The sequence below is a fragment of the Chelmon rostratus genome, chromosome 23 (genome assembly GCF_017976325.1).
Source record: "Chelmon rostratus isolate fCheRos1 chromosome 23, fCheRos1.pri, whole genome shotgun sequence".
Taxonomy (NCBI): domain Eukaryota; kingdom Metazoa; phylum Chordata; class Actinopteri; order Chaetodontiformes; family Chaetodontidae; genus Chelmon; species Chelmon rostratus.
The window spans coordinates 9987860-10012801 of NC_055680.1; the positions used below are offsets into that span (position 1 = coordinate 9987860).

General features: G+C 42.6%; 1 protein-coding gene across 1 annotated transcript in view; it reads right to left on the reverse strand.

Moving 5' to 3' along the window:
- LOC121626468 (glucosidase 2 subunit beta-like) overlaps positions 1–24942 on the reverse strand; it is a 119777-nt gene that overhangs the window by 40211 nt on the left and 54624 nt on the right. The gene's annotated exons all lie outside the window — the stretch shown is intronic.

Here is a 24942-nt window from a genome sequence, read left to right on the forward strand (position 1 = left end):
AATAACTGAGCAACAACTGGTTTTTAGAGAGCAGTGACTTATAAACACAAATTTCACATGCTGTCACCTAATAAAGCGGTTTTGGAGGATGCGATAGCCAACATTCGCTTATGTGCACATGTAGCAGATACTGAGCGACATTAGCATTCATTTGGAGTTGTGTTTCTGGCCACTTGGTGAATGTAAGCCCAATATTCACTCTCTCTTTAGCTCTGTTTTGGTTTACAACATCCCCTGAGGGAAATATCTGGCTCTTTAGCAGCTAAATGTTCCACGAGCTGGTTGCTCACTTTTTCTTTCTGTCATGTAGTGTTGGGGAAGGATTACTGGTGTCCAGTCAGTTTTCATGGCTTTTTAGCAAAACAGCCTCCTGCTGCTTGCTGGAAACAGGGTTGAAAAGAGTTGAGTTTTTAGGCCACGAGGAAGACGGTAACATGCTCTGCAAAGCTGATTGGCGCTGCCGAGTTGAGCAACAAATCTCTGGTTTGTAACTATGAGCAAATCCTTTCGTATTAGACTGTTGTCATTCTTCAATTGTTAACAGAAAAACAGTTTAGTGCAATTAGAGGCCCTTTAATAAATGGCGAAACATTTGCTGGTTCCAATCTGTTCAATTTATGGGTTTGTCACTTAACTATTTTGCACCATTGAAAATCTTTATTTTCTCTTAGACATTCTGATGGTCCTTTTTCACTTTTTCCTGATTTTAAAGACTAAATGATTCCACGGTAAGTCAGAAATATAACGCAAAGTTGACAGATAACGCAAAGTTTTATCTTTAATGAAAATTTCTAATTGGAGCACTAGTTGGCATTACAAGCATCTTTACTCCATCCCAGACACCTTAATGTGAACTGATAGTGACACGGGCGACGCCTGACCATATTCAACTGGACAATGTTTCAGTCAGTCGGATCTTTGTCAGGTCAAAATGCCATATACACTGCAGCGAACACCACTGGGCTGAGAGACGAAACATCTAATATGTCAAGAATATACAACATACCTGAAATATACAAGAAAATAGTTGTAAATTACATGAAAGGAACATCAAAATATTGTACATGGAGGCAGCGTACAGCCATTACTCTCATCAGTGATGCTGATTTCCAGTAAGTTTGCACCTACGTGTGTTGCAGGGTTGGGCAGTTGGACGAATATATCAGCAAACAGCGACTGGCTGAGTCCATGGCCAGTTGGCTTTTCTGTGCAATTTTTGTCATTTTATTTGAGGAATTTAACGGTCTGCCTCTGAAACATGAGCGAGAGTCGCCGCTCAGAGACAGACACTCATTCAACAACATTCATTCAACGGGCCGCTGCACACACACCTGCATGAATATATCGGCCGTTGGGCTGACGGTGGCCGGATGGAAAATTTTAACATATCATCCAACCCTAATGGGATGTGTAGCTGTGCTTCTTAAAATCAATGCTGCAGTCTGAGTTATTGGCTATCTGTTATGGATCACTTCTCAAAAGAGGCTGAGGCAGCAGTAAAACAGGATTAAACATGAACAAAGAGCCTGAGCCGCTGAAGAGGGAGAAGAAGGCAGAAAACTGAAGTGAAGAAACGCTGAAGGTACTCTAGTTTAATTGTCCAGTGCTGATGGACCGGGGGATTTATTGTGGACAGCGTAGTGGACAGGTTCATCTCTGTTGTCGAAGAAACTCTAACTGGGCGCCGTGGCAACAAGAAGGAATGTGTATGCAGTAAGGACTGCGTGGGAAGCTGTCACAGCCCTGGCCTGAATACCAATTAGCATGTTCCTTGCATGTGGTCTCAGCTGGTTGCCCATAAAGATACCCCCCACACAATTCCCCCGGCACCTATTTCTTGCCGAACCTAGTACAGATGTGAGGTGTCCAAGAGGCAAGCTGTGATTTCCCTTGCTGTAATGGCTATTTTTATAGCACCAAGACGGGGAGATCTGTCCCTAACCCACCCCCGATCCCCTCAAACTCCTTCAGAAAATCACAAGAATGCTCTCTCCAGCCTGCTCGTGCATACTCTCAGATTCCCCTCTCTTGCCCTATTTCTCTCTCTCTCTCTCTCTCTTTCTTGCAGACATACACACCAATCATCAGGCTCAGCAATGACAAAAGGAGACGCGGAATCTCAAGTGGGTGACATTTGACCCCTTGCAGCAGCCCGGTTGTATATGGAGAGAGTGGTGACGGTAAGGGGGGCAGCTGAGGAGGGAGAAGAAAGACTGAGGGAGCAGCCAGGCGTACAGAAGTACCCAGAGCAGGGAACACAGGGCGAGTAAAGCCTCTGGAATGGTCTCTGCACCAGTCAGGCCGACATAACCTGAGGCCGATGTACAGTACGCCAAAAAGACCTCATGCCATGGTCTAATGACCACAAGAATTAGATTATCTGTCACACGGTCAATGGATGTCACGGCATCACAATCGCAGCCAGGATAAATGAACTGCTCGAGCCTGTTATGTCCTCATGCTGCATCTTTTGGTCGTGTGCAAATTAAACCTCATCAACATAATGGCTCACGTCAACAATCAGTGTAAAGGAAGAAATGCCTTTCATTAGATGGAAAAAATCGACTTTCTCTACACGCTTATGGAAAAATGTAGGACAAACGATTGCAAGTTGAAGCTAAATTAACCAGTAGATGACTTTTTCCACTTCAGGAAACGTACTGTACTTCGCTTTTAGCACTAGCCGCTATCAAGAGGGTTTCTAAATCACAGAGGCCGTGTACAAAAATAGAAAGAGAGGAAGAATACGCTGTATAGTATATGCCGTCTTCCGTCAGAAATCTCCTGTGCATACATACCTTGAGCCGGAGACCGGAGATGCTCTGTTTACATGCGAACAGATCAATAGGCAAGGCAATTTCTCTGCAGCTCTAAGAAAAGAAACCTGGGAGTCTGTGCAATGTGCGGCGATGCTTAACAACACAAGGGCAATGCAGTGAGGCCACCCTTGAGCCTCGGACTCACACAAGCAACAGACACCTTTAGCTAGATTACGTAGAGTGCGAGGCACATGTAGGAGTTTGCTTTGTTGTCTGTAAAGCTCTTTAAAATAAAGACAGCATGCTCAAGCTTCCATGTTGGTTCCTATTCACTTCCCTTTATAACCGCTGTTATTCGGCGCCATCTATCATCCCCGTTTTTTTCTTTTCATTCTGACTTCAACATTCTGAACTCCTTCAATATTTCCAGCATGAGCTCCTCAGAGTTTTCCTGTCACCCTCTACTCCCTCTCTCCAGCTCCATTTTCTCTCCGTTTCCCTCAGTTTCACTCCTCAGCTGACGAACTTGTTCCGACTGCAGAGCGAGGAGTGGGGAGGGCTAAAATATAGGTTGTGGATTCCTGTAATGAAACGTTTATGGCAGGTTGTAACGATGAACAAGAGGCCTTTCAGATACTGTCAACAGGGCTGGCGATAGCATTAATAGCCACCTGCTGGCATCAAACACGACCGCCCAGAGGTGCAAATTTTCTCAAAAGAAGCTATGTTATCAAAAATGAATTCAACAAAAGGTAATAAGAGAGGTGTTACATGATAGGGGAAATAATGAATGCCATGTTATGTCTTATGTTTCTCCCTTTGCCCATCTAAATCTAGCAAATGATTCTGAAACTGTAGCACAGGCTGCTGGGAGTTGAGGGGAGGTCAATCTCGCCCCCTGTATAATCGTTGTGTTGGAGTGTCTGATTGTATTAGGGCTGAGTGAATAACAGTAGCTGGCAGAAATAGCATCATGTTTTGAACCATCAGTGCAATTCATATCCCTGTGACTGACTCAGTTTGTATTCATTCTCCCACACTCTCCTGCAACTCTTTTTTAACCACGGCGGTCTGAAGGACAAGCGCAGCGCCACGAGCAGGACGCGCTGAAATTAAGAATGGGTCCATTCACTGCACGGCCGCCTTTATATCGAACCATATGAGCCAAAACGGAGAATGGCGAGCATCGGTGACCACATAATGTGATTTGATTATTAGAATGCGCTCAGATGTTTCAATTGCAATGATTTGAAAAAGACTGTTTCATTATCTGGTAGACATAGAGGAGTACTGTGATTCCCCTGTGCTAGTTTTGACTGACAAGGTCAATCACTCAGGCCTCACAGGGTACACGTAACAGTAAACATGACAAACCAGGGCTAGAATTAGTGCTAAAACAATTAGCCGATTGATAAGTTGACAGGAAATTAACCAATAACGTTAAAGTGATTTGTGAGGAAGAAATGTCAAACTATTTTCAGCTTCACAAATGTTTAGATTTGCTGCTCATTTTTATGCTATTGTTAATTGAATATTTTTGGCTCTTGGGACAAAACAAGAAATTTGACGTGTCGTCTTGGGATCCAGGAAACTGTGCCGAAACTATTCTCTGGCCTCTTTAGACTACTAATAAACCCTATCTAGAATCATTCATACATCTAACACAATCTAGGAGACTTTAAGGAATATTTTAAACATGGTTATTTGCGTTACACCACTCTGATATTTGTGCTAGCTTAGCTTAGCTTAGCCTAAAGACTGCAAATGGAGAACCAGCTAGCCTGGCTCTCAATTCACAGTAACAAATGTGCCTAACACCACTGAAGCTCACTAATTAACACACTGCTTCTCATTTGTTTCATTTGTAGCAAACTGAAGCGTAAAAACAACACGTGGTTTTACAGGGTGCCGTGTGCCGGACAATGTCTTGGCTGGGAGCTGCGACTTGCAAGGGAACCAGCAGAGTCACTGCTCCCTGGCCAAGACATAGTCTGGCACATAACTCCCTGTAACACCTCCCTGCCTTCTCACAGAGCCAACCTAGCTGTTTGCCCCAGCCTCCCGTCTTCATGCCAGGCTAAGCTAACCAGCTGCTGGCCACACCTTCAGATTTAATAGACAGATACGAGGGCGATATCAATCTTTTCATTCAACTGCCGGCAAGAAAGCAAATCAGCGCATTTCTCAAAATGTCAAACCATTCCTTTAAATAATGTACTGCCCTGGTTTTTTATGTTTCTGCTAAATGCGCTGATGCTTTGATCCCAGTGAAATGCATGACTTATCGAGACGAAGAGGTGTTAATATGTGATTACAACAGCATGCTATTCACGTAATAGCGGTAAAAGGCATGTAAATGCAGCAGTCAGGCTCAATTGCTCAGATTATCATCACGATGCGTAATCGCTATTTAACATTTAAACAGAGAAGGGGGCCCCAATGAACAGAATAAACAGTCTGTGTGGAGTGAGTTCACTCTGCAACAACTGGGTGCTGTTTATGAATATGTATGATGTAACAAACGCCTAGGAGCTGACCTACTTCTGTGTCTCCTCTGCTCATGACTTGGTCCCCTTCCGGGGTAACTCTGTCATCTTGCAACATACTGTAATAGCAGGAAGGATGCGACTCTCATGTACAAATCAACATGCTCCCATCTGATGGTTTTGCAAGCGACGATCACCGTCTGCTGAGGGACAGCGCTCAATAGGTGGTTGCGCAGCTGTAGGAACAATCGGGATCCGGCAGTGACAGGTTATTCATTCATTACACGCGTGCTGACGTGAGTTTTGACAAGTTTATCATTTCTGCCTGCCTAAATGTAGATGTTAGGATCAAAAACATCAATTTGTACCGCTTCTAAGGGACTCGTGTTAAAAAAAGTAAATGTGTTTGAACATGTACTCAAGCAGTCATGTGACACGCATACAAGCAGATGCAGGAAATGGAGTAAATGTGTGATGGACAAGTAGGAACAGACAAAAGAAAGCTCTCGACATAACTGGGGCTGCACACTGGAGAGTATTCGTCTGCACCATCTCATAAAATATCTTTATCTGGGATCATCTTGGTACGGTGCCAAACGCTGTTAGCTTCAGGAGCTGGGAAAGAAAAAATCTATTTCAGACAGCATAAGAGACAGAAAGCTGGCAGCCGCTCAAATCAGACTTCCAACATTTGATAAGTGAAAATGGGCTAATTTGGTGTATCCCTCAAATGGTTGCAATCCAATACATTCCTCCTGTGGCTATCGAAACACACGAACAAGGGTGAGAGAGCGTGAGAGGCAAATCGTTTCAACCTCTCCACGGCTTAATGGAAGAAGAGGGAAAATGTAGTTGCTCATTCTATAGCGACGGGAGGCTTGGTACACTTTTCCACCAGGCTCCTCTCTCGATTCTCCCTTCGCTCCTTCTGTCGAACCAGCACTCAAGGTGAGCACAATTATGTCTCAAGGACGCGTCGCCCTCAGCCGGGGTCAAAGGTCTCGCCGTGCACCACGTTAATGGCAAACCCCTCCTGCTTAACATTTCACATCTAATTTGGAAAGTGCTGAACAGAGCCTTTAATTAACATCAGCCCTTGCCAAGGTTTGTAACCTGCCAGTGCACGAGTCCCCGTGCTCTCTTATACAGCGACGCTCCGCTGCCCCACATGCCAATTCATTTGTTGAGTGCTAGGGTGCATTGTCTTGGAAAAGCTCCCCGGTCACCCTGGTGTGAACTGAGTGACATCCTGAAGCATTTTCTAGCCAACATTTCTGAAGACAAGACACTGGTTAAATAAGCAAGTTTAACAGGAGAGTGATACCCTAGAATGATGTTAATTATTATGCCATCTTAAATTTGAGCTATATTCTTAGACAAGCCCTCATGTCTTTAGATGCAACCTCACTAAATTAGATCAAAGTGAAGCCGAACTTCGCATAACTCATATGTACAAAGCTAATTTGTTTATACTACTTAAAGCAGCAACAGCTTAGCAAGTAGCGTAAAAATAACACCCTGGACTCCAAATCTGTGCTTGCCCATTGGATGACACATAGGCCTCTTTCATATAACTCAGGTGGCAGGGTCTAACTCTGATCCAGATTTACAAAGTAGTACAATAGTACAATAGTACAGTAAAGTAGTACAATAGTACAATAGTACATTTTCTCTGAATGTATGTCGGCCATATTGTACTTTAGGGTTTACCACAGTGCTTTGAAGCAGAGGCGGCCCACGTTTTAGCACAGCAAGCGCCACATATCTAATGAGTGTCTATTATCTGGGCCGTCATCTACTAGCTTAAATGATTACAAGATGAGATGCATCAGGATGTGTGAGGGGGGGAGGAAAAATCTTCTTTTCTGTGCAAACACAAGAGTCTACAAAGCTAAATATGGAGGCTGAAAGTAAAAACAAGAATTAAAGAGGTTTGTGTGATTTTTAAAGGGCACCTCAACCACTTAAAGCAAAGAGAAGACACAGAATTCGGGTGTGGCATGCACTCCACACCTGCTCAGAGCACACAGGCAGCAGACGGCGCAAAATGTGGAAATTAGACTAGAGTGCCGGTGACACTCCCCCTACTGCAGCGCATAGTGAGTCACCAAACCAGAGCACAGAACAGGGAAAATCCTCACTGCACCTCAGGAAAATGCCACTGTGCCTGCATGGAGATAGAGCCCATGAGCTACAGCAATGACAAATCTTCTTCCTGACACACATTTAACTGGCAGGATATGAGCAGGGTATAAAAAACAAAGGTTGCTCCTGAGGATTCGAAACACGGATCCAGAGTGGCAGTTAGCGGCTTACAATCTGTGGCAGACATTGGCTCCGCTTGCAGTAAGTGGTTACCGGGCAGCTCAGACTGCATCGTGGCCCAAACCAGCAGCGTTAGCACTGCGGACGGCACGTGCTCTGCTCGAAACAGATGAGGTAGCACAAAGGACAGAGCAGACAAAAGCTAACACCGTCAGCTGTAGCTCAGCGAGGGCCGACTGAAATTGGACCAGTGACGATAGCACCGCGGACAGCACCGGTTTGCCCCCGTCCAAGTCAGCACCATGGAGAGCGCTTGCTGAGCAGGCACCAAGGAAGAACAGACCACACAGGAAAGGCTGGGCTGGCAACTCGCTGAGCTGCAGCGCAAGAATGCCAGATCCAAGACAGCCCTCTAAATGCTGCTCTTTTCTCAGTTTACACCACATCTGACTAGAGGGCCTGAAAATCTGCCCCTGGATCATAATAGGTGGTTAGTAGAGGTGTCAATGGTTGTTTAGCTCAAAATTTCAGGGGACACTGGACACAACAGAAGAACTGCGTCCTGTCCCTTTCTGCATGGGAAGACACCTCTGTTGACACCACTGCACTCTTAGCTGTGCTATGCTAATGCCTCTCCAAACGGGGGGCCTTTTCAGGACATGTCGTACAAATTAGAGAATTAGAAGGCGAGAGAAAGACACACACACACATGCATGCACACAAACATGCTGACACACATACAACTGTGCAGTGAGACAACAACAAAGGAAGCCCACGAGTGTGACAGCGGTAGCTTGTAGAACAGAGAGTAAGGGGGAAGGGTGATATGGAGGAGGGGGAAGGGAGAGGGTGTGTGTGTGTGTGTATTAGTGTCAGCTGTTGTTGGACTAAACTGAACCACTGGCTGGCTGATCTAAGCGCCGCAATCGGCACCGCGAGGGCGCTGTTGAGCAGCAGCGACCTCGACCAGCTTTAATGGCCCTGAAGGAGGGGGTTGGTGGAGACAAGCCTGGTGACCTATGGTCTTCCTCCAGGCAACAGCTCTTTGTGAATATGCTCTCTCTATATATATACATATATATATATATATATATATATATATATATATATACATATATATATATATACACACACACACATACATACATAAATCTATACAGTGTGTGTGTGCGTGTGTGGTCCTGACATACATCTCCTCACTGCATCAGTCTAATCGGGGGGAAAGAGGGAGAACGACAAGTGTGAGTCAAGTCATCACGCTACGGCTGGCGATACACTCCGGGATAGCTCTCACCGGCCCTGAAGCGCAGCTCTTTATAGCAGCGAGCTCGGATCTGAGACACACTCACACACACACACGCACACAATGAGAGGATGCACCTGCATTTTAACCAGAAGACACGGAGCCGTACAGCGGAAGCGGAATTGGGTTTTATTGCATGATTCGGTACATCAATGATGTAGAACTTTGGGCCACACTTTAATGATTTATGGACCTTTCTGTGAAAGCTGTAGGTCTGCACAATCATGCAGATTTATACAGTGTAATTACTGTACTTTTATTCTATTTTATTCCAACTGTAGCTGTGCCAGTACAGTCCTTTTCAAATTACACAAGTGCTTTCAACTTGACTATTCTATCTTCATTCCTCAAAGGAGCTTTTTCATTTTTTTCACACTACTTTTCAAGACAGACCCATCTGCCTCATTTACTTTTACAACCATCCTCAATCCCCACTGGGACGAGCATGTTACCTCCCTCTCTTCTGGCGGTGTCACAATTATGATCAAAAGCTGCCTGCGTGTGCGCGCGTGCGTGCGCTCGTGTGCGCGCGTGTCGGGGACAAGTGTGGACAAAACAAATGGTGAAGCCAACACCAAACCCTCTTGTGTCAGTTAATTATTTTCAGCGCTCCAGATGCTGTCGCTGACTGAATACACAGCTTAAGACTTTGCTGAGGGCACTGCTTTGTGATGGCGCGCCGCTCCTTTAAATAATACTAGAACTAAAGGCGAGGGACGGTGGCTACCAACACTGATACAGCAGCCGCAGCCTGATGGCAATTATTTAGACGTCCCCTTGCTAATTATAATCGAGGATGACAGGTGCCCAAAACAATTTGAGCGCAAACTGCCTGTGAGCTTCTGCGTGTGGTTGTCTCTGCTTATGGTTAGAGATAAAGATAGCCAAGCCAATGTCTCATCAAACAAACGACTCTCTTGCTTCTCAGCCGGGCTCGGCTGCACTCGATTCTTTCTGATGAGCATGTTGTTACTGAGATGCTGCGCGTTGGTGGTTTCACCGGTCACCTGCACTGTGATAGACCCGGGAGGTATGAGGGGTGAAGGCGATTATGGTACCGAGCCGAACGATCGAACATGGCTGCACGACATGGTTTTCACATCTGTGCGTGCGCTGAGTTTGACACAAGAAAGAGACCCTGATTTCAAATTCATCTGCTGACGGAAAGTTTCTCTGCGCTCGCCTTAAATCTGAGTTTAAGACGTGTTCGCACAAACAAGGCTCGTTTGCAGGCGAACATGGTGAAATAGAAACTTGAAGATACACTAACAATGGTGTGATATTTACAGTGTGGTCTTGGAAATTCGCATATTCATAGATTCTGGATTCACAGTGAGGAAGTATAAGAAGATGTCAATTCGTAACTAGGTAATTAAACATTTTTGTAGCTAAACTACACACAAATAGTTACATTTTGTCTAAAAAGCCTGGAGGGGGTTTCTAATATTCACAGGTACATTTAAAGCAATATCAGGCATCTTTGCTTATTTTTTCTTAACTTGCCCAAATCAATACATGCATGTATTGATTTGGGCTCTTGCTACTTTCATGTTTAGACAAAGCCTGGCAGTGGAAACTGTGAATTAGGGAGGATGCATTATTGTACTGTAGAGGACTAATAGAGGGTATAATCTGCTGACTGACTGACTATTATTTTCATTATTGATTAATCAGAGAATTATTTTCTCAATTTGTTGATTAATAGTTTTGTCTATAAATTGTTTCTAAGAGCCCATGGTGATGTCTTCAAATTGCTTTTGTTTGCACACCCGAAAGTCCAAAACAAAAAGAAATTAAGTATATTTTCATACAAAGTCAATAAAAGAAGCAAAGCATCGCATTAAAGAAGGTGGCATCAGCAGATTTTTTTCTATTTTTTCCTTGAAAAATAACCGATTATGACATTATCACAACAAAGTTTTTGAACTAAACCAGATAATCTAAGTGAGGATCCTTAAGAATCCTCCATTAACAAATAATCAGGGGCTAAATAAAAGAATGATCAGATCGTCAATATCAACTAAAAAAGAAAAATAGACTACTCACTGATTTGCATATAAGTTTTTAAGTCTTTAATGTTTTGTTTTTTTAAAAAAAAGCTTTGAACCTTTCTGCAGGCTTTCTTCCTGCCTCTGTTTCCTTCAGGATAAGTCCTGATCAAACTCATCCAATCACATTTGCTCTCTGCTCATATCCCAAAAGCCGTATTACTGCCACACGCCCAGCACCATTTAACATACATAAAAGACCCGCAGCCACACACACACTCGCTCACACAGCCATCCACTCTGTGAGCTGAGGGGAGACATTGAGACCTCCCGTGGGACTGTGGAAAGCGGGGGGAGGAGCCAGCGGATGGTAGAGGGTATATCCAATCACTGAAATCAAGGCAGTTGACTGGTGAATAATGAATATAAATTGAATGCCCTTCGCTGGCGTCGCCGTGCGCGGCTGCGGTGAGTGGGAGAGCGAGCTGATGCACAGCTGTTGACGTGATGGGGTGATTGTGGGGTGTGTTTATACACACTTAAGATAGGGCCGCATTACTGTCTGTCTGTCATTTTGTCTGCTTCTCTCCTTTATTGCTTTGCCGCGTGTGTGTACGAGTGTGTGCATCTGCGTGCGCTTCGCTGTGTCTGTGAATGAGGCCTATTGACATCCTCCACTGTGACCCTCTGACTCCTGACAACTCCAATCAGTAGGATGAGTGGGAGGCGAAGGGAGGGGGTGTGAGTCCACAGCGAACGGCTATGATGAGCGTGTATGTGTCTATGAGTGGACTTATGTGTGTGAGGAAGTGAGCCAGAGAGAGCTCTGCACGCAAATTGTTGCAATCCGCGAACAAAAGTTCATGAGAGGAGGCAAGAAAGCTTGATTTTCATGCGATGACTTATTCTGTATTTATGCAGCGTAATTTAAATGAAGACATGTTGCAGTAATAGCAGCAGAGACACGTCTAGTTTCATTAAAAGTATCAGAACATCGCTGTTTGTAGAAGAAATAAGCAGAAATATTTGCTTCATTCAATAAAAAGACAATTCAACTTAGTGCAAACATTGTTCAAGGCCTCCACCTGAAAAAGGGAAAATATGGGGGCTCTATTTTCAATAAAACTAGCTCTGAGTGCATCATACAAACATGTCATCTCCTATTAAGCAGGCAATTATCTATTAGCACCATTGCCTGCACTGGGGTTTGTGAGAGTCACATGCCAAACAGTGTGACCTGCCATTTTCTATCAACAAGGTCCAGATTTAGATTCCACATTAGTCCCTACATGATGCCAGGCGCCGGTGTGAATGAGGGAGAGGAAAACCGTTGCACTTTGCTTAACACAAACACAATCCCAGATGGTTTTCTTCACCGCTCAAGAGGAGAGCGAACCCGACGCCGTTCGCACACACGTATGTGTGATTTTTAACACACACCCCAAAAGGAAACAAAACAAACAAAAAAAAAAGAAAAAACGGTGCACTGTCATCATCCTTCAGTCGGTTGATCCACTTGGAGAATTTAGGCCCATTTCCTGTGATCCTGACTAACACCCCATTTACACCTGGTATTAAAATAGGATCTGTATCGGGATACGTTATCTGAATAATACAGGATCTGATCTTGCCTTTGCGTTTACATGTGGTATTTTTAATGCGTTCTTGTTCTCCTCAGTGTGAACGGATCTCTGCCCTCCCGAGCTAAATCTGCATGTGAGTAGTAAATGTGGAAAATAAGCCCCAGACTCCCTTAAAAATCACAGTTGTTGAATTAAAGGAAACTTAAAAACTTTGTGACAAGCTGTCTACAACAAATTCTTCATTATTTGCCCCTTCTTGTAAATTCACACATTAAGTTATTCCTTTCTTTGTGTAAAAAATGTTGTGTCAGGTTGTCCCTGTGTGTTGCAGTACCTGCGTGTGGGCTTTTCTGTGACTAGATAAATTGTGTGCCTTGTTAGCAGCAGATCTGCTGCACAGGTGAGTGTGACAGTTATTTCTTCTCATTCATTTCCCACCGCGCTGCTTGGCTTTGATCACACAGTTCTACCGAATGACGCATCTTTCACTTTGACGGCACAGAATAGACGTGTAATCAGTAATTACAGGCATGTCTCTTTCAGCCTTTTTGCTCGCTCGCTCTCTAACTTTGAACAACAACCAAGCTAGCTAAAAACCTAGCTAGCTAAAAACCTGCATCATGTTATGTTATGTACTGATGCAAGCACGCTGTGTGGATTATGTTTACACGATGCGAGCCAGACTACCTCCAGATGTGTTCAAGCAGATCTGATTACATTTTAATTATGACACATTTACACCTTGCATTAATGTGTGTTTTTCATTATCAATCATTATAACCAGATACAAATCACATTTCAATACCAGGTGTAAAAGGGGTCTAAGAGGTGTGTAAACAGCAGACATGGCTATATAGAGCCTGCATTTTTTATCCTGTGTGGAGTAAAAGTGGTGTGGTTGATCACAGTTCAGATAGTGTAACATAAACACTCACAGAATACTATATTACAGTACGTTACATTGTGTTCTGATGTCAGGAGCCCCAGGCATTAACAGTCTACAGCCATGCAATCAGCTCTGTGAGGCTGTACTAAAAGCAGTGCTTGACCTAAATGCTAAAGTCAACATGCTAACACGCTCATTGACAATGCCAGCATGCTGATGTTCAGCACATATAATGTTTACCATATACACTGTCTTAGTTCAGCATGCCAGCATGCTAATATTCATGAATTAGCATTTCACACAAAGTATAGCTGAGGTTGACAGGAAGTACTAAAATACTGGTCGAATTAAATCTTTGACCTGATAATGGCACTATGAAAAGTTAAGGGATTATTAAAGTTAGCACAATTCATAGTGAGGGGAATGTGAGCGTCTGTGCCAAATGTTATGGTAATCCATTCAAAATTTGAAAAGACAAAAATGTGAACCTCATGGTGGCTCTGGAGGAGAAGTCATTTGGATTCATCCTCTGGGAACCATGAGTGTCTGGACGAAATATTCAATTTATTGGATTTATTTCCTTGGATAAGTGAAAACTGACCACCATTTGGTGCTAAATGAAAAGTCAGTGGATCAACAAAGTCAGCCACAGTGCTAGGGTGGCTAATAATTATTCAAAAATGTCTCTTTTTGTCTCTTTTTACAGTGTAAAGACCTCTGGCCGACATGGCAATGATAACCTGCAACTACACTTTCATTTATTCCTGCTGATTTACATTAAAAGTTAGTATGGTATGTTCATCAGAGAGATGGGCATGCATCAAGTAGATGACGCGCTGAATGGTATTCACCCAAATAGCTATATTTTCAATTCACAGAATTTAAAGGCCAATGAAAGAATTAACGCAGCTTCAGCAGAGAAAAAAAACATGTTGGCATGCTTCCTGAGCACACGAAGGCCAGGCAACCGCACTGAGTAATGATTGAGAGGGCAAAGCACGACTGAATGTGATTTATGCCTAATCTGTGCACTCAGTTTCATAAGGCTGTAACCGCACTTTCATTTCAGAGAGTAGTTTGTTACCCAGAAGGAGCCCTGTAAAAACCTCCGCTTCATGCAATGATATAGTAGAGGTTCGTGGGACTCGTGGTGCACCCTCGGTCTGCAGCTAGACCGTACATTTTTTTTATACGGGTGAAATTGAAGTGTGTTCTATTGCAGAGGTCCTTCATGAGAGGTTTAATATATGTTTCAGTCGCATGACATATCAGCCAATGATATGGCTTTCCATTGTTTACAACCAAACATGATTTTTTTCCTTTTTTTCCTGCCAGCAGTCGCAGGCTTTGAGGCACTCTTTCATAGGCGCGTAAAAAGGGTCACATTATAAATTCCCTGGTCTATTATTACCTTTGCTGGAATGACACATCCTACACAGCCAGTGCCAAAGAGCTCCACTTGGGCCCAAGGCACTACGTTATACCTTGCTAACTGCATTGTAGTGATTGAAATCTGAAAACCGAGTGTAAGACCTCATTTTTCTTTTGCTCTGCATGCCACACTCTCCTCTTTCTGGTTTTGCTCATTCATGCGCTTGCATGCTCTCTATCTTCTGCTCTTTTATGCTTAGGAGTTCAAGGGCCACTCTGGGGTCGGCAATGGCTTCAAGAGCCCACTAAACATAATGAATTACAGACTTAAGAATGTGATTCGCAAGTACACAATTATCTTGAAGAATGGCTCTTTAAAAAAGTTGTAGTTGCACTGACCTTTAACAATATCATACCAGCAGACTGTTATAGATATAACTATGTAGTAAATCCTGGTGGTTGTGAAGGAAAGTGAAGGCAGCACTATCCTACCAAACTACCCTGCTACTGCACTATGTTACGTTATGTGTTATTCCCCTACTTCTGCTACACCATCTAGTGCCTCCTGCACTAATTTCTAATTCATATGCATGTATGTAAGATCATGTTTTGAAATATAATATCGGTGTACTACAGTATCCCCACGGTGCAAGTGCAAGAAACCAATGTAAAATGTGAAGTAATCAAGTCTCGGCTCTGCACATGGGAGAATATGCAGCCCCTCAGTACACACTAGTCTGAAAGACAACAGCATAAACTGCATAGATATGATTGACTTGCCTAATCCAATTACATTAAGAAACCGTTGTTCATTTAAGATGTACATTAAGCTCCAATTTGAAGAATATTTTCTGATTAGCAGACAGCAACAAACAGACTAATTGTTGTGTCTGGTGATTTGTGCTGCATAACATGATTCATGCGCTGTCAATCAAGCTTGACTCGTGGATGGAGGGACGCAGCGTTGCTGTCAATCGCCACAACCCCGACATGCAAAACCGCACGGAGGCACGTCTTCATGTATAGTGTGTGCATATCAGTACATTGAGCTTGCTCGCATTTGTTTATCCATAGTTGTATTTAAAAGCCCTGACATTTACCAAAATTGATTTCCTTCACAGCCTTGCATTTGTTTGAACATACAACGGCGACGACTCTGTAATCCCATTTTAATTAGAAAGATGTAGCGGGCACGGTAAGCTCATGCGCTCTGTTCCCCGCAGCGATGCCACACTGGCAAGGAATCAATCACCAAGGCACCGGTTGCCAGGGCAACGAACAGGGGGCTTCTGCACTACTGTCTAAGTGGTAAATGATTGCCGGTGTAACTCATTGGTGAATGTGAGGAGTTTTTATCTCTCTCTCCGTCTCTCTCACTCTCTCTTCTTCCAACCCCCCACCCCCCCTCTCCTCTCATTGCATATCCAGAGAGTTAATTAAAAGCAGCCAACATGAAATAAATCTAAATCTGAGTAGAAATGAAACATACAGTACAAATTGAATTCCTACGTCAAGGGGTTTGAGGTTGGGTGGATTGGTGGTGGTGGGGGGGTTGGTAACAGAAAGGCAATAGTAGTGAAAAATGAATATGCAGTGTGAGAGAGGTGTGAAATGAAGAAAAGCATACACACGCCTGAAGAGGCTGGTGAATTGAGAAATGGAGGGAGGGGGCATAAGGACGCAGGCATCGGGTTACACATTTTAACTTGGACCAAAATTTCCCCAGCCCTTGATCCGACCACTGTTTAAACCACAGTCCACAGTTTACCACCCTGCTTTAACTGCATGTACTATGAATTAAACCCTTTGCAGACAGGGAACGCATAACACTACTGGTGTCGCTTTTTGTTTAACCGAAACAGGTGCATGTCTGAAAGGGCTTTTTAGCTGCTATTCTCCATCAGCTTAATTCACATTCCTATAATTTGTATTGGTAAAATGTTGATTTGTAATATTTAGAATGGGGTACTACTACAAATGCACTGTATCTAACTTAACTATAAAAGAGTAATACAAGCACATTAGAGGATTTGCCTGGTGTTATTCTGTATTCAATCAATAAAATCCCATGAAAAGACTAAAACCAACAGTTAGTTGTTAGTCTGTGTCTCAATACATCTGACTTCCCCAGCCTGTCTGTGGCACTCACCTTCAAGCCCATTGGGTCCTACTGAGGATGTAATTGTTTAAAAGCCTGTCACAACTATATAGTGTCTTTCTTATAAAAGGCTTAGTACTTTCCTAAAACAGCTGGGAACTGCAGGTTGTAGCAAACATTACTCAAACTGGAGTAAATAGTGCATTTGTTGGGAACTATTTTGAGCCAGTCCAGGGGTGCCAATCATTGTAATAACATGTCACCGAGCGCAAAACAGGAGGATTATGGCACAGTGGAATCAGGCTTTGGCTACACGGTCAATTCACTGTTTGTTTGTTGTCTTTTCATGAGGTTTTTCTTCCAATTCAGCCTTTTTTTCTGGACACTTTGTGAGAGCTGAACAAAACTGCAAAGTCACTCATGTAATCGGAATTGGCATTATTCACGAAATATCACAAGGTCGCAAATTTGTGGAGACATTGTAAGCTGTTCAGCAAAAAAATAGAAAGAAAAAAGAAAAGAGGATAAAGTTCATGACTCAGCTACAAAACAAAAGGTCAGCGGTAAGATTCACAAACAGGAATTTTCCTGAATGAAGTATGGCTCCGCCACAGCAAAGAGAAAGGTGACACAAGCCAAACAGACAGTCGGCTGTATTGAAGCAACAGGCGACCGTTCCTCAGTGAGCCCTGAAGGGGTCCTTTATAGTCTCGTATCAGATGCCCCGCACAGAAACCACAAACCGTCTGTGAAGATCTAATTTTGCCCAGTGCTGAAGACATTATTGTTGAAATACTGAGGGGACGAGACTGCTGGGGAAGTCGATACAATGCGACTCTGCACAACACAGTGGCCCCGCGCAGGATTTGTCACGTCAACATCCCAACTTTTGTAGGAGCTCATACATAACACAGGTTTTGCATTCCGAGTGAATAAAAGCAAAGACAGCCACTGCCGCACGCTTGCTTGTTTATATTCAGTATCACAATGGGAGAAAGTCGTGGAAGAAATCTACTACTGAGAACATCAACAAACTTCCAGTACACCTCTCCCCAAACCTCTTTCTGTCGCACACACAAATTGCAATGCAACCTCTGCAACATTTTAGACATAGAAAAACGTTTCTACATACATCTCTGCAGCTAGCTGATCTAGCCATGGTCTTCTTCTTAAGAACACCAGACTGCTCTGCACTGACGAATGCTGGTGCACTCAGTGTAGACAAGTATTCAATGTAAGCTCTCACAGTGCATCGCTAGTGAAACTGGAAACAGGCCCAAGCCTATTAAATGGCATTATACGAGTTTATTTATTCCGTATGGAGAGCAGCAGGATGAGCAAACAATGTTTGACGATGAAAAGTCATACACCACTGTAGCCTGGTTCTGCCAAAAGCAAACAAATATCCCTACCAAGAAGTTGAGCCCATTTTAACCTGTAGCAGCAATTTTGTGATTTTAGGCAAATTTCTGTGGTGTAACTACACTACATATATAACATTTCCGGCTACAGGGCAGGTTCACAAACGCAGTCAGTGTGCACAGGTTTTGGTACAAACCTGGCAACCTCATTCTGATTAATTAGTGAGCTTCAGAGGTGTTAGTAGGTGTGAGACAGCGCCAGGCTAAGCTAGGCTAAATAAGTCCTGACCTCAGCTCCAAACTTGAAATTGTTGTAGCAAATAAGCGTATTCTCAAAAACGTTGAAGTTTTCCTAAAAGGCTTAAACCTGCGATAACAGATTTTTGGACACTTGGGCGCAGCGGAAACAAAACGTGTTTCTGGAGCATTCATCAACTTTCCCAGTCTTTTGTTGCTCCTGTCCCAACTTGTTTAAAACATTAAATATATTGTCTTTGTACTGTTTTCGATTGATGTCAAAAAGGAACAGAAAACGATCACGTTCTGTTCATGTTTTACACAGCGTCTCAGCTTTTTTGGAACTGGGGTTGTACAATCGACACTTAACTGTCAATACTAGGATCCACTGCATGACATCTCTCAGAAATTGCCTATTGTCAAACCCTCCAAAAGATAATCTGAGCATTGTTCCTGTCTAACTCTGCCCAGTGAAAACAGCAGCAGTCTGCAGCACTTGAGATGTCTTGGGCCAAACTACGACTCTCCACCAAGCTCTTTGTAAAATAGAACACACACCGCACTGGCCCGAGAATGAAATGTGTGCACTCCAGGAAACTCAGGTTGTCCATCTGGCAGCAGGCACTGCCTGTCTATCCACTGGGATCATTCCTTCCTACTCTTTTGCCTCCCACCACTGTCTCTCCAATTAAAAGTTACACATCAGCCTCAAGTCTGAGCCAGACTTCCAGATGGTTGGAATGATAGAGCAAGCTTTTCTTCTGTTGCATTGTCAGTGGAGAAATCATTTACCTGTGTGTCTATTTTCCAAAAGTGCTGTGCAGTTGGGTGGTTGGTGGATGCTTTGGGAATTGAGCCGAGTTCTTGTGCTTAGTTAAATCCCCAAACTCTGCTCTGCACTTTTAGACACAGCAGTCTGAAACTGAGCAAGGAAGTGCACATTTCAGATGTTAATACGCAACTACATTTTGTTCCTTGTTGGGTTAGATGACATTGTTCACTTTTCACTTGAGAGACATTACAAGAGCTTCTGAAATAGTTGAGGTTTTCAGTAAAGTTTAAGTATACTGTGACTTGCTTTGTTTTGAGGAATCATCCTCAGGTTTAATCACTTGGAAAGGTCTCAAGTGTCCAGAATTATGAGGGTCATGCATTGTAGGAAGAAACTGTGAATTCTCCTTTAAAGAGACACTCAGACGTTTATTGAAATCTTGAAGAAAATGCCAATTACAGCTCTGCACATTGACGAAACATAATCATTTAATTTGCTCCTACCATGCTGTAAAATGGCACTTTAACTACGAAGCAAAGAAATGAAGCAACCAAAGAACTGAGCATGAAATGCTGGCTTACATATCAAATATTTGCCTGTGATAAGCCGACATGAAAAATGATTTTGAAGACACTGAGGTCTTCAAAACACAGACATCCATGCAGCCATCTTTTAATGCAAGTTTATTTTCTGCTTAGCTCCGAGGCGCTGACATACATGAAGCCGTCAGTGACCGAAGATCACAGAAAAGACGTGTCAGCCTTTATTTTACCATTGCAGCGTCTAGCGTATGTTATCCCACATGCTTAAGTGCAGTTGACAGGTAAATCCCATGGCTGTGTATTTCTGCTGCTCTCACGCTTCCTCGTGAAAGTCTTTCTGTGTATGAACGACCATCAAATCTCTTGAGATCACAAGACTGCAGCTCTTGCAAAATATAGAAACCAACTTAAACAACTGGGACTGTAATCTTAGCAAACAGCAGCACAAAGAGGAGGGCATTGTCCTGGAATGGTCTTCATCGCCTCAATGCATCCATAGCCAAGCCTGTAGACAAGCATCAGCTCCAAATGTAGCCTGCAATTAACACCAAGCCCATGTGGGAGACAACTTATGTTTTTTATGTATCACTACAAGGCTGGCAACCGACTGTCTCCATGACGTGCTATGCTTGAATTCTTCAATTCTTCAGCAAGCATGAGTTTTTGTTCCAATAAAATCTGACAGGCACATCTAATGATAAGCGTATCTGCCAATAGCCCAATTTTTCAAAGCAACATGGGACTTTAACAGAATTTCAGTTTCTTGAACTGCCTTTCAGCCGGCTGCTGCCAGGAGAGATTATAACAGAACTTGAAAGCCTTGGATGGTCAGGCTGAATATCGCTGTGGTAAGAAAATGTATATCGTGCAGACTGCGAGAACACTTTATCGGACCCATCTCACACAATGTGACATGCAACGAACTTGAAAGGCTGTTGTTATTGCACAGTCTGTAGGTGCCACAATGCTGTCAGGTTTTCAATCTGCAATGCTATTGCTAACTGAGCAATAGCATAGCTCTGCACTCAAGAGATCTGAGAGAAAGAAAACAGACACCTATCATACAGCACGGTCAAATCCTCAAGAGTGCAGAGGAAATGAGGTCAATTAGTAATTGAATAATGCTGATCTTTTGACCATTGCGAACATTTTAGTGTCACAAATCGATACAAACCACCACACTGACATTCACCAGGGTCACCCCTCAATGATCTCTGGCAAGAAATGTGTCTAATGCTGTCTCCTCCGTCAAGCTCATTACCTGCCAAATGTGGGCTGAAGGTGAACTGTGTGGGTGAGCCTCAAGTATGTGCCCCTAATAAGTGCTAAAGCAGCATGGTGGGCAGTGGGGGGAGAATACACGATGATAATTGAGAGCATAATGGTCACTTACAGCATGTGCAACCTCTGTGATAAATATAGCAGGAATATCCAGGAGTCCAGCATATCAGACAACTGGCTCTCACAATATACTGTGAGGATACATGAGGGCTTTGTTTGAAGGGGGTAATCCCGCTGAGGATGTGACAATGGAAAATTCTTGGATTCCTATCTTAAATTTACTGGTTTAGATTTGATTTCCACTGGAAATAGTAGCTCATGTTTGTGCTTACAGCCTGCAGGGCTGGCTTACCAGGAAAAGTAAGCAGTTGCCCCAGCTCCCAGACCCCCAGGGGCCCCGAAAGCCTCAGGTTTACTGCGTGTCATTTGGCTTGTGGTAATTTGATTCATTGCATTGCATATTTGTTTGGGAATATGCACAACTAAAGCAAAATATCAGCTGAAAATTTAAGGGCCTTAAGGCAGGTGCTGCATCATTACCTAATCTCTAAAGTTGCCCGTGTCCAAATCTGCTACTGCAGCTACTTCGGTTTTAAAAACTTTAAAATCTTTAATGAGACAGCCCTTATATAGAGCACATCCGAACATAAGATCATCTTTAGTCACATAATTAAACCTGAAGTCTCTGATACATACCAAGCCTGGGTCCATGTGGCATACCAGTGGATGAGAATTGGTCGATTTTTGGGCTCTAGGAAAAATATAGGACTAATGTAGGTTGCATTATCATAAATATCTATATATAAATGGCACTGACATTGAAAAAAAATGAGTAGATGCGTAATAAGCCTTGAAGGAAATGGAATTCAGTTTCAATATTTTCAAAACACTGAAACTACATTTGGTATTTTGATGGTACTGAATGCTCTATTACGTGTTTCTATCTTCTCAGTTGTAGAAAACTATTCCAAATCATTTGACGCGTATTGTTCTGTTGCCTGTAGTGAACTACACAAACCAACATCTGATTCTTGGTTTACTAAGCAGAAATAGGCCTTCAGCAAAGCGATGCACATAGCTGGAGTGCAGATTCTAATAAACTTGTTATTGTAAAAAAAAAAAAAGGAGTGACATATTAAACAATAACTGCATTTCCAAACGGTAATCAGGATATTGTAAATAGCAGTGGTGTCTGAATTAAACTTTGTATTAACAGTTACACTCTCTGAACATGCTTGAATAGATGTGGGGCACCGAGCAGAAATGCTGACAGCTGGTATGAGAAAAAAACTTGTGAATACCAAATGATGTTAAAATGTCATATTAACCTCAGATACAAAGGCCCCGGGAACACATCTAGACTGAATAATTAATGCAACATTGTAACAGGCTTATTAATAAGTGACGTGTTGCACACCAGGCGCTCAGACCGGTTTGGAAGGGGAAACATTTTGAGTGAACAGATCAAAGAGAAGGAAACAAAGTGAGTAAACACAGGGTTGTCACTGAGCTTGCTTGCACAGCAATACTCTAATTTCTCTAATTCATCAAACTGATAAACCTCTTCCTGAACAACCATTGTCCAATCACAGCTCAAGAATCGTAACTAGGCTTGCATGAGGCTGCAGTCTGTTAAAATCATCCGTGTGTTTATCCGCACTAAAATAACATGTATGTTCAGCTACCTACAGCAGTAGCCGCATTGCTTCCATGACCGAGGAGCATTTCATACTACGTAATTTTGCAGTGTTACACATTCGTAGCTTTAGCCTTAATCTTTTGGCATGCCATCACATATGTAGCCATCAAGTGCAGGTTTAAGACCATTTTAGGATAAGCTGGAGGCATTTATAAGTCAGCCGGAGACACTGTTCTGGAGAGATTCATGGAGCTAAACTAGCTCAAATTTAAGATGTCTTGCTAAAGCTGATATAGCTGTTTGAGATTTATTGTTTATATAAATTACTAAAATCTTTTGAGTGGTTGATATGCCACTACTGCCATTGTAAACTGCATACTGCAGGAACTGAGTGAACACAATTAGACTATTTGCTGATTCAACTAATGTCACTTACACAGTCCCATGTAATAATCTACAACAACTAATTGTCTATTCCTTTCCCCAAAGCATGCAGCATCCTTTCATGTACATAAATACAACCCCAATGTTCTTCTCTAGCAACTAACATGTGAAATTAGAAAAAAAAAAATGAAATCTTAAGCATTTACTGCCCCCAATTAATTTAACTCCTTCCTAATTGTAAGTTTGAACAGAAATGTTAGCGGTATATGCTTACTAGCATTAAGATTTGAACCTTAGTTAAGATAATCTAAATGCATTTTTTTTTAGGATTAACAGCTGATCAATGATCAGATTTAAGTACTACTATGCATGTAATAACATATGAACAGACTTCAGTCAACTACGCTTTTTCTTTCTTCATCCATGCGATTGTGATCTTTATATAACCGACTTGTGCAAAACAATGAAGTAAAAAAAATCAGACAAGAAGATTTTAAAAAAGAGCAGTTTCATCTGTGCTCGGCAGAACAACACACAGCCAAATTGGGCTAATCACTGTTGTCAAATCATTTCATGCTGCAAAAAATAAACAACTGCTTTTAAATTACAGATATTAGCGGCGCTTGTCTCCTAGAAAAGCACAAAGTCTTTGTTGTGCCAGCGAGCAGGTCAAAGCAAAGTCATTTATCTCTGTTGAGTTGGAAATTAACTTCTGCCTCCAAGCAATTCAACCTAGTAAGAACCCTGCTATGCTGCTGACCTCTCAGGCAACATGTGTGTGGCAAAAATAGCATGGCGGAGGGCGTATGACTCCAGCAGATTAGCATCACGTTGTTGATGTGACATACATTCCGAGGAAAAATGAGAAAATCTTCCGGCCGTTTAAGTTGCAGGATGAAGACATGGAGGCAGGGGAACTTAGGTTATTCACAGGACAAAGGAAAGCACAACATATGTAGAAAATCCAAGAGTATAAAACAGTAGATGTGATTCTCATTTTGCAAGTAATAAGGATGCTGATTTTAACATAGCTAGTTTTGTTTCCTACAAACAATGAAGCCTCTGTAACAATAAGTGGAATACATACATGGAAAAGGCTGGGACGTGATATATTTATATATCGTGACATATCTATGAGAGTAGTCCACCATTCAGATAGTGTAAATGGCAAAAAAAGATATTAATGCACATGCTCTGGGGTATATGATCCAGTGTTCCAAAAATGCTTTCACAAATCAGAAAATCCTGAAGGGACTGCCCACTTTCAAAGAAACAAAGCATTGCAGAGAACGGGGGAGGCTGGACATGCACACCTGGAGCTTCTCTGTTCACCATCAACCCAGTGAGGTCTGATGATATAGGAACACATAATGAGTTTTGTGCATGATTTAGAGCTGCACTGAGAATCAGGATGGGGGGCAAATTTAACATCTCAAGTTAAAATTATAATTTTAATGTAACAAAAACGTCATGCTTGCATGGCGAACACAATTCTAACCCCATCTTCTTTGCCAGATGAGGCCATCATAATCAATGCCCATAAAGCCCAAATGCCTGCTTTAACTGTACTTTCATTTCTTACTGCTTTCTTTCTGCAACTATTTTTGTTGCTATGACTTCCTGTGCTTGAAAGCTGGAGCCTAGTTCACTGCAAATGGTATACGCCTAAAAAAAGCACCAAATAGCCCATTTCAGCCAATTTTATACTGACGTGCACAAGGTCCCAAACACCCAGGCTGGTGCTGTATCATATAAGCTTTTTATTATGTTTTATTCACGGGTCAGGTCTCATCGCTCGATGTTACAGCAAAAAAAAAAAGTTTTAAGAATGTAATTACTGGGTTTCGACATCAAGAAGTTGCACACTGTAGCTTTAAGATATCACCAAGTTGTGGCTGCCTTTGTCTGCTCATCCACACAACGACTCGCAAGCCTGAAGAGATCAATTTTCTGAGCTCTGCTCTCTCCTTTGCGTGGCCTCAGAGAT